This window comes from Neoarius graeffei, chromosome 1, assembly GCF_027579695.1.
Source record: "Neoarius graeffei isolate fNeoGra1 chromosome 1, fNeoGra1.pri, whole genome shotgun sequence".
Lineage (NCBI taxonomy): Eukaryota > Metazoa > Chordata > Actinopteri > Siluriformes > Ariidae > Neoarius > Neoarius graeffei.
In genome coordinates, this window is record NC_083569.1 from 26,602,149 (window position 1) to 26,615,611 (window position 13,463).

The 13,463-nt window shown below is 41.3% G+C and overlaps 2 non-coding genes across 2 annotated transcripts; one reads left to right on the plus strand and one right to left on the minus strand.

Annotated features, from left to right (window-relative positions):
• Window positions 1–4,208: 4,208 nt before the first annotated feature.
• On the minus strand, window positions 4,209–4,402 carry LOC132898309 (U2 spliceosomal RNA). Its single transcript, XR_009656483.1, has one exon. It is a non-coding gene; the product is annotated as a U2 spliceosomal RNA (small nuclear RNA).
• Window positions 4,403–7,600: 3,198 nt separating this feature from the next.
• Window positions 7,601–7,673, plus strand: trnaf-gaa (transfer RNA phenylalanine (anticodon GAA)). The gene has a single exon. It is a non-coding gene; the product is annotated as a tRNA-Phe (tRNA).
• Window positions 7,674–13,463: the final 5,790 nt, after the last annotated feature.

A 13,463-nucleotide genomic window follows, 5' to 3' on the forward strand; every position in this document is an offset into this window, starting at 1 on the left:
GCATAGCAGAGAGAGAGTGCGCGCCCCAAAAAACGAAAGTACAAACCCCACTTCAGCTCAGATTACACAAAAGAATCTCCCTGTCTAATAAGGGTAGAAAATAATGACAGTTTCGCGCGATGTACTGTTTGCAGCAGTGATTTCAGCATTGCCCATGGTGGCTTAAATGATTGTAAAGGACATGTTGAGGTGAGGAGTGTCATTTCATGTGCATTATATTTAGGTCTACAACAGGCTGTCATGAAAAGACCAAACTTATTGAAGATTTCTGTAAAGTAACAATGTATGAATATACATCATATATATCACATACACGTCATATATAAGTGTGTATCTTTTTATAAATGAGGTTAGCTTGTCTAATGTAGCATGTTGGGGAGAATCATAGTATCATATCTATATTTCTGATAAAATTTTAGGTATGATACCGTGTATAACTCTCCTACTTATTGCTCATTTCATGGGGGGGAATTGCTGGTATGTGCCGCGCGGGAGCGTCTGCCCAAATTTTTTTAGACGGAGATGAACTTATAGTTTTTGATTTAAAAAAATTTTTCCAATTTGTAATGCCCATTGTACATGCCTGTTCTTTAACTCAAAATCACCATCTCGATCTTCAAATTGACCGTATGGTATATGCATTACATTACACAACATCCTGTCCAGATAAAACCTAGTTAGTACACACAACAGTTGAAAGGGAAGTGATGAGTGATGTTGAATGTTGCCTGCTTAATATGCAAGACCTCCTGCTACCATGATAACATCAGAAGAAAGCTTCAGAGAATTATATGACAGAACTTTTTTTCTGGTTTGCACTTCATTGTAAAGGATTAGAGTATTCAAAGACATGAATAGCAAAAATGCAGAAATATAATACTGTAGAGCTCGTTTATATTAAAAGGTGCATTGATTTTTTGAAATCATCAAATGTGAATTGATTAAAAACAAGTCTCTTGTACCATATTAATCATTTTCACCTGGTAGTCCACCAAGAAGGGGAATTTATTTCCAAATACATTGCAACTTTTTGCTGATAAAATTAATGGTTTTGGGGTAAAAAATAAATAAATAAATAAATAAAAAAATAGCCAAAAATCATTAGCCCCTGGAATCCCTGGGCCCCCCTGGGCCATGGGCCCCTGGGCCATGGGCCCCTGGGCCATGGGCCCCACCCCCCTGGGCCATGGGCCCCGCCCTGGTTTTTTCAGACTTTTTAAATATTTTTCATTCTCATCCCTGATAAAACCTAACTGCACCTACACTTGTACTATAATTGTCTGTAGACCTTAGTGCTAATATTTACTACTTACTCTTTTAGCACCAAAAAAATGCCTGATGTCTGGCCCTTTTCTTTTCCTCATGTTTGGCCTACTGTCTCTGTTAATAAACTCAAACAGGGTACTCAGATGAAACTATGACTATCTTAAAAATAATACAAAAGGAATGTAAGTAAAAACAATAGAAAACATCCATGTACTAGGCTATTTTGCCTAGGCTAGCCTACTACCTGGCTCTTTTTATGTTGCCCCCAGTCCCCAGAGGTTCTGATTGTAATTTTGCATAGGCTTAGCTAGGCCTACATCAGAACTTCTTGTGCCTAATCACACACACAGGATGGGCCTATGTGCCAAATGAATTTCAGAAGGGCACAATTTATTCATGATAAAATGAGAATGGAAACATATGGAGTTCTTCTCCTTTGAAATGAGAATAGTTTCTATACCACACTGTAATAAGCTTGATTTAAATAGAGACTTAGCTTATCTTGCTAACTAACGTTGGTAACTAATGTTAACGTCCGTCCACTGTAGCCTACTGGCCTCAGTGGGTAAGTAATTCAACGTATAAAGATGTGACATGAGCTGAAAGAACAAATCACTTTAATAAATGAAAGTTGTAAAATAACACATTTTCAACAGGCTAAAAGTTGGTTAGCAACTAACATTACCAATGCATGTCTTCTGCTGCAAACCACAGACTGTATAAATTGCTGCAAACCCATGGACTGTATCTGATGAATCAACTGAATACGGTGTGGACTAGAAGCTATTGCTTCTAGCGCAGGGCTTTTCAAAGTGTGGGGCGCGTCTCCCCTAGGGGGCGCCAGAGTTCTTCAGGGGGGCGCAACGTGAGGAAAAATAAACCACAATAAGTTACTATTGCGGACATTTAGCGAACTTCAGCTAGCCTTTGCCAGAGACAAAATGGATCGATTTTTAGTACCTAAAGCTACAGTGAGTGAGGAGACAGAGTCTGGGCCAAGCAAAAAAAGAAGGAAGTAACCACGATTATTTAAAGTTTGGCTTTTCATGGACTGGATCTGAAGATGCTCCACTGCCACAGTGTGTTGTCTGCCAAGAGGTGCTAGCTAATGATGCTATGAGATGTTTAAAATGTGTAAAACAAGATGTTTAAAAAAAGCACAGATGTTTAAAATGTGTAAAAAAAGAGGTTTTCAAAAAGCACAGATGTTTAAAATGTGTAAAAAAGATGTTTTAATAAAGCTCATATGTTTTAAATGTGTAAAAAAAGATGTTTTCAAAAAGCACAGATGTTTAAAATGTGTAAAAGAAAATGGAACATTAAGTATAGCAACAACAAAAATTGTAGGGGGGCGCTGTTGTTTATTTGCTCTCTGCGGGGGGGCTGACTCTCCCACACTTTAAAAAACCCCTGCTCTAGCGCGTTCTAGCGCTGCGGTGACTAATGGTACGGTCCACAATAGGGTGTCTGTCTGAAATCAATTTACATTAAAATATTCCTACAATAAGAATGCCGAATGGGAGTTGGTTTGAATTATATATTTCCTTTTCACAATATCAAAAAAAATATCGGACCCCCCCAAAACTTATATTTTTGTCTCTTTGGGGGGCACTGGGTCTTCATTGAGGGGGTATAATACCCAGGGGTGCAGATAGGATTTTTGAACTGGGGGGGACTGAGCTGTCAGCAAATGATTCCATTTTGTGTAAATGCATATATATATATATATATATATATATATATATATATATATATATATATATATATATATATATAATATTAATGTGTGTGTGTGTACTGAAGCTTCAATATACATTCGGATTGTGAGTTTTCTAACTGAATGAACATTGGTAGACAAAGGCCTGTCTGGTCAACATTGCTCGGTTTTTGAAAAAACGCTGTAATTGTTTTTTGTTTTTTCATTGTTGACCCCACCAGGGATTGCCTGCAGGCCAGGAGGACAATGTTAACATCTTGAATCTCATAATTTCAGTTAACAGTTGCTGCTTACTAAAATAACATTATACATAAAAATAACAACATTAAAAGATACTCACCTACAGCCTAGAATGCTGTTATTTTACATTTAGCCTACTTCAGGTAAGTCCAAATTCCTTCTTATTATTATCAGACTAGCTACTCAACATTACAAAACAAGTATTTGTCACATCTGGGAAAGGCAACAGGCAACAGGCAGAGGATATTTACATCTTTTGGTTCTTGAAACAAACGCTGTGAATTTTTTCCCTCTTCTCTGGCTTAATGTGGCAGAAAGATCACCAGCTCGGTCATTAGACAGTTGTTTATGATCACTATGGTTACCGCGACAGGCAAAGTCCCCAGCTCCCCTTCGGACCCCGGGGTCGAGATGGTGTGTTACATTTACATTGGAAGTCAGAACTTGGAGCTCCGAGCAACATAACCTCAGAACTGAGCGCTTCCCAGTTTAAAAACTGGGACATCATGGAACATGGAATTCGAAAAAAATGGCCAGTTAATGAAATTAAATGAAAACCCCAATGTTTATGCTGGGAGATGCTGGATTTCAATGCTTTTCCGACTTCAAACTTCCAACTTACGAGTACAACTGAACGCACCGCAGCAGAAACACCGCTGCTATCAAATGGATGAGCTGTGCAGTGTTATTAACCGAGAATTACGTGGAAAATGAACACCTTGCCTTCCCAACTCTGCAAGGATCTGCTCCAGCCTACACCGATTCAAGAAGGAGAAAATGTGGATTGATCACTGACAAGGCTGCTGCTGCTGCCATTTCAACTTTGTGCAGCAGTGTAAGTTAGTCTAACTAACGGAACATTAATCCTCACTTTTTCTACCTATGTGTGGCACCTTACGTAGGGACGGTGGGTGGGGGGGACAGATGGGGGTCACTATAAATCTGGGGGGGAAATGTCCCCCATGCTATCTGCGCCCTTGATAATACCCCCCAGTACCCCCCATAATTCAAACTATGGAGATACTATAATACCAGGTTGAGGTGGAGCAAACCCCAACTCCAGCTCTCTGGTCTAAAAATCTATTTAATAATAATATTGTCAGTTAAAGAATACATCGGATATTAAAGTGATAAAAACAAACACTACACTTGATCTTAAACAAAAGGCCAAGAAACAACAACTTACTACTGTCAGTGGCTTTAAATATACCACTTCCAAATGTTAAAATCCAGAAAGGTAAACACAGCTAGACTCCGCCCCCAACAGCTGGATCCTTTTGAAGAGAGACATCACTTTGGGCATGTGTGTGTGGTTTCCATGCAAAAAGCTCGATATTTCTAACATTTGACCACCAAAAATTTTCAGCTCTACCAGAGCAAAGCCTGCAAAAATAAACTGAACTCATTAACATTCCTCTCCCCGGAAATCTGTAATCTCTAGATTGAGGCACTGCCTAAAAGCGGAGCTCCATCTGTTTCTGGGTTGTAGAATTTTCTTATATCATAGCCAGACTCTTCTGTTTTATTTCTTTACCGTTATAGTTACTATACTGTTTCCTTATGTTGTACAAAACATACACAGAAAGAGAATAGCTTTGGCTTGATGAGTAGAGTCAGGGCACTGATTTTATTTACAAATTCGATTTCACCATTGCTGAGACAAGAATACAAAAAAAAAATATTGGAAAAATAATATCATCTCTAGCCACTTTATCCTGTTCTACAAGGTCGCAGGCAAGCTGGAGCCTATCCCAGCTGACTACAGGCGAAAGGTGGGGTACACCCTGGAAAGTCACCAAGTCACAGGGCTGACACATAGACAAAGACAACCATTCACACTCATGGTCAATTTAGAGTCACCAGTTAACCTAACCTGCATGTCTTTGGACTGTGGGGGAAACCGGAGCACTCAGAGGAAACCCACATGGACAACATGCAAACTCCCCACAGAAAGGCCTTCGCCAGCCACGGGGCTCGAACCCAGACCTTCTTGCTGTGAGGTAACAGTGCTAACCACTATACCACCGTGCCACCCCAAAATAATATCATATTGAAAACAAAATATAATACAATGAATCCGCTGCCTGGTACGAAACCCCGGGATAAAACCCCAGTGGGATTAGAACCTCCTAGAAAGTCTGGCTATCAAAACCTCTCTGTGTGTGTGTGTGTGTGTGCACTTATAAGGGAGATCATTACCCACTTGACACTGTGGATAACAGTGAAATAATCAAGACTGCATGATTGGGGGGTAACAGTGAAATGAGCGAGCACAGAGAATACATTTACCTCATTATTTACCTTATTATTTGCTCATTCTTTCATGTGAACTTTTGTTCATTTAATTAAAAACACGCTTGGAATCAGTACACCATCCTGAACATTAGTAAGCAGGACTTAACAGACCTCAGGATCAAGATAGAAGAACGCTTCTCCACTGGATACCACTAGCCAAACACTGCTTCTAGTCCGCTCGTCCAGACACCAAAGCAAGACGCATCGTTGACCACACCCAGGTCTTGTGCTGACCACATGAGTTGGCAATGCACTTGGGTCACTGCTCAAATGCCTGTGCAGTGATCAAAAGGAGACCGCCGCCCAGTTTCAGGCCGAGAACACAGGGGCCCTGGCGAAACCAATCCACTGCCAGCCAGACCGATACGGGCAGCACTCAACAGGCCCCAAATTTCACACCACACGTAGCCAGCAGGATTAGAACCTGCGCAGGAAAACCCCAACAGATTTCAAATACGTTGCCTTCACCACTCAGCCATGACTACTGGAGGTGTTGAAATTCAAGTGCAACAAAAATTACTTTGAGCACTTTTTTTGCACACAAGCCAAAGCCTCCATTTTCACACCAAGCACAGGCCACAAGGCCTGTCAACAGCCCGCTGCAGCAAATGTCAGAAATGGGACTCGAACCCACACAGGGGACTACAACTTGAACACAGCACCACAGACCTGTCGGCCACCCTGACTTGCCGCTCCAAGTGCGAATGCGGCATAGAACATGCTGAGGTCTCATGTTGCTCTCACGTGTGGGCCATGCGCTTGGCTAACTATTGCAATACTCTGGGCAGTGCTTTTACAAGTTTGCAGAAAAGACAGACTTTTCTGCAAACATTTTATGACGGTGCTTTGGCTCAACCTGTCCAGGAGAGAAGCCCTTTCCGTTTAGGACAGATACCTGGATTTGGAACCGCTCCCTCTTTTGCCAGACAAGCTCGGGTAAAAGCTACCACAAACCAAGGCTTTGGCTGCCTTTCGGCAAACCAAATTTCAGATGGAGTCGGCAGCACATTCAAAGCAGTGTGGGAGACATTGAGTGGACATCAAGGACATCGCTTTAACCAGGTGGCCACCACTGCACACGGGGCCTCGTGACAGCATGGACAAATGTCAGGAGATGCTTTGCTGCACTTCGTTTCAAAACGCATACACTTCAGGGAGGCAAAATCCTCAGGCTGGACGTGAACGAGTCTACAACCTAGCGTACTTGATTCACTGGATGTACAACCGTCTAAGGGCAGCGCTGCTAAATAAAGCCAGCGCTGTAAAATGAAACCCTACAATGGACTGCAATGACCAGGTTTCACCCATCGTATGGCAAAGGGAATCTCAAACTTACTCATAAGCATGCTGAATTGCATAGGGAATCATCAAGGCATCCGTTTCAGGACCTTAAGATGCAAAACTGGATTTCAGCATGGTATCAGTACACCATCCCGAACATCAGTCAGCAGGACTTAACAGACCTCAGGATCAAGATAGAAGAATGATTCTCCACTGGATACCGCTAGCCGAACACTGCTCCGTAGTCCGCTTGACCAGACACCAAAGCGAGACGCATTGTTGACCACACGCAGGTCTTGTGCTGACCACGTGAGTTGGCGATGCACTTGGGTCACTGCTCAAATACCTATGTGCGGTGATGAAAAGAAGACCACCGCCCTGTTTCACACCAAGAGCACAGGGGCCCTGGTGAAAACAACCCACCAGCAGCCAGACCAATACGGGTAGCACTTGACAGGCCTCAAACATCATGCTGCACATAACCAGCAGGACTCGAACTTTGTGTAGGGAAGCCCCAACAGATTTCAAGTCTATTGCCTTCACCACTCAGCCACGACTAACGGAGGGGCTAAGGGTCATGTGTGACAAAAAAAAAAAAAAAACATTTGCAGTGCTTACTTTTGCAAAGCCACGTCAGCCGAAGCCTCCGTTCTCACCCACGTTCGCTGCTTGCGGCAAGCACGGGCCACGAGGCCCGTCGACAACCACTGCAACAAATGTCAGATAAGGCCGCTGCTTATGCCGCCCTGATGTGCCATGCCTAGCCTGAATCCAGCACAATGAGTGACTGACAACGGGCTTGCTGAAATAGCTCAGTAGGGAGAGCGTTAGACTGAAGATCTAAAGGTCCCTTGTTCAATCCCGGGTTTCAGTATTGAGGAGTGTGATTTATGTATATCAAAGGCTGTGTTTGTTTGTTTTTTTTGCCTGGGCAATGTCAGTATATGCCGGTAATTTGGTGCTGAAAACAATTCTACAGCTACGTTTTGGTTCCATGGTGTAATGATTAGCACTCTGAACTTTGACTCCAGTAATGTGAGGTCAACTTTCAGTGAAAATTCTGAAGACTTTCTTTGCAGTATCTGAGCTAACATGCCCAGATTTTTTCAATTGCATGCTCCTTTTGGTCGATCACGAGTTCTACTCACGATCGGGTCATACCATCATAAAAATGGTACCTACTGCCTTCTGGCAAGGCACATTGCAATACAGATGCGAGTTGGGAGACAAACTTTTGCGGTTCCCAGAGGACTAGCCCCCCACTGTAACCTGAGCTATGTACCATAATAGGCGAGAGGCCGAGGGCTACGGAGATCGGTGCTGTCCTTTACGCCGCATGGTATGGGAAGGACTTTGATTTGCAGGTCAGCGGTGCTGCACAGGTGATGTCATTTGCACCAATGCCTTCTTTTGTGTCCACACGGACTCTATACTATTATCTGCATTGGTGTGCGTTCTTGATCCGCATGAGTGGAGCCCCATAGACATAGAGTGTGGATGGATAAAGAAACTCATCAAGTTGTTTTCTGATGGTTTCGGTCCCGTGCGTGCCTGCCACCATACCAGTGTTATAGAAATTACCAGTCATACACACCGCCTAGTGGCCAGTGTTAGTAATTACCAGTCATACACACTGCCTCGTGGCCAGTGTTATAATAGTAATTGCCAGTCATGCACACCACCTTGTGGCCTGTTAGTCTGGAGGATAAAAATGGTATTATAACCCCCCGCACATCTCATCTCATCTCATCTCATCTCATTATCTCTAGCCGCTTTATCCTGCTCTACAGGGTCGCAGGCAAGCTGGAGCCTATCCCAGCTGACTATGGGCGAAAGCCCCCCGCACATCTAGGGGTAAAAGCTGCCAACCATGTCTCATCTCATCTCATTATCTCTAGCCGCTTTGTCCTGCTCTACAGGGTCGCAGGCAAGCTGGAGCCTATCCCAGCTGACTACGGGCGAAAGCCCCCCGCACATCTAGGGGTAAAAGCTGCCAACCATGTTTTTTAGTTAAAATGGTTCCTAAGAGACAGAAATATGGTGGTTGGCATCTTTGGAAATGCCTCTGACTATCCCTTGGCAGCCATTTTGAAACTGACTATTGGACAATCTTGAATACCTAAATGTATGGACTCCTGGAGCAATCTACATCATAAAAGTTGTGGTTAAACCTAAGTTTTTTGTTCAATAGATGTTCTGGTATCTACCAACAAGGATTTTATCTGGTGGCCCTCTTGGAATTCAATATGGCTGCCAGAAATGTAATAAAAACATGTAATTTTACCTTCCAGGAAGATACAAACATGACCTTAGTGTCAAAAATTATATGCCTTTGATGGTTAGAAATAATGTGGTTATATTAAATAACATCCACACATCATTAATGAAGCATTTCCAATATAAAATAATGCTAAATTCCAAATTAAATATATATATATATATATATATATATATATATATATCAGATTTGGTCCACCATTCACCTCAAGCATACTGAAAAAAAAAAAAAAACTACAAATAGAATGTTTTAAAATATTTCAAAAGTCATGGAAAAGCAGAAAAATATAATAATTTAACAACTTTAAATAACCAAAATAACAAGTGCAAGCGGGTGGCCCGGTGGTGTAGTGGTTAGCGCTGTCGCCTCACAGCAAGAAGGTCTGGGTTTGAGCCCCATGGCCGGCGAGGGCCTTTCTGTGTGGAGTTTGCATGTTCTGTCTGACTGTCTGTCTGTGTGGGTTTCCTCCGGGTGCTCTGGTTTCCCCCACAGTCCAAAGACATGCAGGTTAGGTTAACTGGTGACTAAATATATATGACTGGTGACTCTAAATTGACCGTAGGTGTGAATGGTTGTCTATGTGTCAGCCCTGTGATGACCTGGTGACTCGTCCAGGGTGTACCCTGCCTTTCGCCCATAGTCAGCTGGGATAGGCTCCAGCTTGCCTGTGACCCTGTAGAACAGGATAAAGTGGTGAGAGATAAGGAGATGAGACAAGTGTAAGACATAGTTCATAACTGCCTATAGGTTGACCATTGAAGCATTATGGGTATCAAAGAAATTTCACTCCATTACCTGCAATATATATTGTTTTTTATGAGTGTGCAACATATGTTACGTTGTCCAATCAGAGACCTGCTTTTATTCGCTTAAAAATATGATACTTCAAACATTTTGGTTTGATTTTTCTTGGAAGAACTGGAAAAAGCAGCCAATAAGGTCATTTGTCCCAGAGGCAGCAATCTAGAAGATCCTAGAAGGTGCGGCAGTGTACCTGAAAACAGAGAAAATCAGTAGCTTTATTCAACACGAAAGTAGTTTTCCTCTGCCAATTAAACATTGATGTGTTTTGTAACATGATGCATATTATTTATAAAATGGGAGACAAGGTACAGATGTGATATTGTACAAGACAGTACAAGACAGCCTTACAAGACAGTGTAAACTAGACAGATTGCCTGCTTGACAGTTTTTAACACAGTCTGGATGAAGACACCTTGGAGCTGGAACAAAGACAAGGACACGTGAATTTGGTGAAGACATATATTTTATATAAAGTAGTAGGTCTCTATAGGAATGGAGCTAACGGATCCAAACCTACATTAAGTATGAGTTTTTGCACTCATTTCTAAGTCTCACATTTTTAAAAACTGTACACTGAGACACTACTATTTGTGTTGTGGATCCCTTGTTTTTTAGTCAGTCATGGAACCCTTATTCAGCTCCAAGACGAGAAAAAGAGGAAGGGATATTGACTTCCAGAAGTGCTTCATATGTCAATGAGACTGTGGAAGGAACAAGAATGACAAAACTTTACGTCAAGCAAGTGAATCAGGAATGATGACTTTAAAGACCAAAGCTGAAGAACGCATAAGATATAAAGATGAGGAATATTTTGAGTTTTTTGAATATTTACAAAAGCACATGAATCTGGACCCCAATAGCATCACAGAAATAACAAGACTGAAGAAGCGGTTTGAAGCAACAAGGTCAAAACCCATGGTGGATGTGAATCGTCCGCCAACTGCATAAACAATTGTGACCCTGAGGATGAGTAGGGTATGCTCTTGGGTCAGTGATAATTAAGTGTTAACTGTATAAAATGTACATTACTGAAGCTGTTTAAAAGCATATATTAGTGTTATTAATCTTCAGCCCTGTTAATATTGAAGACATTGCTATGATGTTCACAATAAACATTTCATACTTTGCAGAAATAAATGTTCTTGTATGTTCCTTAATTCTTAATTGGTGTCAATACTGTTAATGTCACCAGTAAATTTATTAGCTGTTGAAACGTGTTTAAACAACAAAATTCTTTATCTTTTTAAAAAATTAATTTCATAATATCGTTATTCAGCAGCCATACTGGAATACTAACATGGCTGACATTTCATGAAAATGTAAAAACTGTACAATTTTGTCCTCTGTACAAGAAGGATTGTGCTTTGCAGCATATTAATTGTTCTTCATTGCTCCCAAGATCTTATTTTGTTAAATATCTATGGCAGTTTCCAAAATGGCTGCCAAAGCGGGGTCATAGGCATTTTCAAAGATGCCAACCACTCTATTTCTACTTGTTAGGACTCTTTCTGACTAAAAAAAAACGGTTGGCAGCTTTTACCCCTAGATGTGCATGAAAGTGTTATGGAGTGCCCTATTGAGAAATAACCACCAGACTATGTGTTAGCGGAGCTCCGGCCCGCGTGAGGGGAGCCCCATAGGCATAGAGTGTGGATACATAAAGAAACCCATTGAGTTGTTTTCTGATGATTTCAGTCCTGTGTGTGCCTGCCACCACAGGAAACCCAACAACTAGTGGGGTGAGTAGTGAAGTGTGAAGTAGAGTAGTAGTCGGGACAGTACAGTAGTGAGTAACTTGTCGCTGTTGTCGCCTGATGTCACTGTGTGTCGTGTACTCACGTACCTGCCATCACAGGCAACCCAATGATGGCGGGAGTCTCCATGCACGATGCGCACACGTCATGCCTGTATTTTTATTTTAAATTTTTTTAAATAATTCTCAATATAAAACAAAAGAGGCTGGCTATGACATAAGAAAATTCTACAACCCATAAACAGCTGGGAGCTCTGCTTTTAGGTAGTGCCTAAATCTATATATTAGTATTACCAAGACCAGCAGCTGTTTTTTTCTCTCACTTTAATGAAATACTCCAGAAAATGTCTGTTATAAAATAAACAACCAAAAATATTTTGAATTGACTGTCCAATTACATTGCAGACTTTCAGTTTGAAATTGTGTGTATTTAGAGGAGGGTTTCTCTTTCTATCTGCCCAACCCCCTCCCTCTCTCGCTACACATGCGACTCCTGAGATACCATCCCAGATAGCAAAAGGGCGTTGATTCGACAGGGAATCATCGGCATGTTCTTCGACCATGCGCCGTCGAATCATCGTGGATCACCGGCGTTGATTCAACACCGCTTTGCTCATACGAGTTTGTGTTGAAACAATGTTGAAAAGTGGATGGTGGCCGACAGAGAATAGACCCCCTTTCACCCTTTATTTTCAGTGACCCCGTCTTGCCACCATCGCCTTCTGGCTCGATCCTTCAGGATAAATTCTATATACTGTATGTAAAATTTATATACGGAATTTATATATTTCTGTAAAGCTGCTTTGTGATGATGTCCACTGTTAAAAGCATTTTACAGGTAAAATTTAATTTAATTGTATTTTATTGTCATTCTTCTTCCCAGCATCCATTTTTATCTGTGCAAAAGAGGGCAAAGTGGTAGGGATGAGTGAAAGAAAATAAATAGATAGATAGACAGATAGATAGATACTGTAGATAATAACTTTGGTGTGTTAAAGTCTTTCTCCTTTCTACACAAAATGGCATAGTCCATTATCTTACTGTGGGCCAAGTACTAGGATCCTGCACCCCCCCCCCCCCCAGAGATATAGACTTCTGTCATTATATAAATAACACTTTACACGATTATACAGGCTCAATCTATTCTTCAGTCATACGTGCATACTACATTTATATTCACTGATCATCCATAACATTAACACCACTGGCAGGTGAAGTGAATTACATTGATTATCTCGTTACAATGGCGCCTGTCAAGAAGTGGGAAATATTAGGCAACAAGTGAACAGTCAGTTCTCGAAGCATTATTGCCAACTTAGTGACTTTTTTAAATAAAAAAAAAGTTACTAGCGACAAATCTTGTGACTTTTTGGACAAATCTTAGCTACTTTCGAAAGACGATATCTTTGTCTCCAGAGGATTAAAAGGTTTATTCACTACAGGGCAGATGAGGCCGAATCATCCCTGACTGAAAACGAAACATCCTTCTTGTGGTTGGTTTCCCAGGCAGACAGAGGCTGTGCACTGTGGGAGAGAAAAAATAAGGAAAACACCTTGTCTCTTCAAACTTTCTCTGAGTAATCATTTTATATGCAAATATAGTAACTATCACTGCACAGTTGTTTTCTTTAAAATTATGTGCATGGTGATTTTGTCAGATGACACTGAGGTAATAAAATAGGAATTTTCTCAGTGCAGAGCAGCAGCGTGAAAATGGCTTATATGTGACTGCTGGTGAACATGTTGTTTTAATAGGCCACGTTTTAGTCACTGTTTCATACTCATTCCATTGCCTGATAACAGAAACAGAAAAAAAATGTAAATGAGAA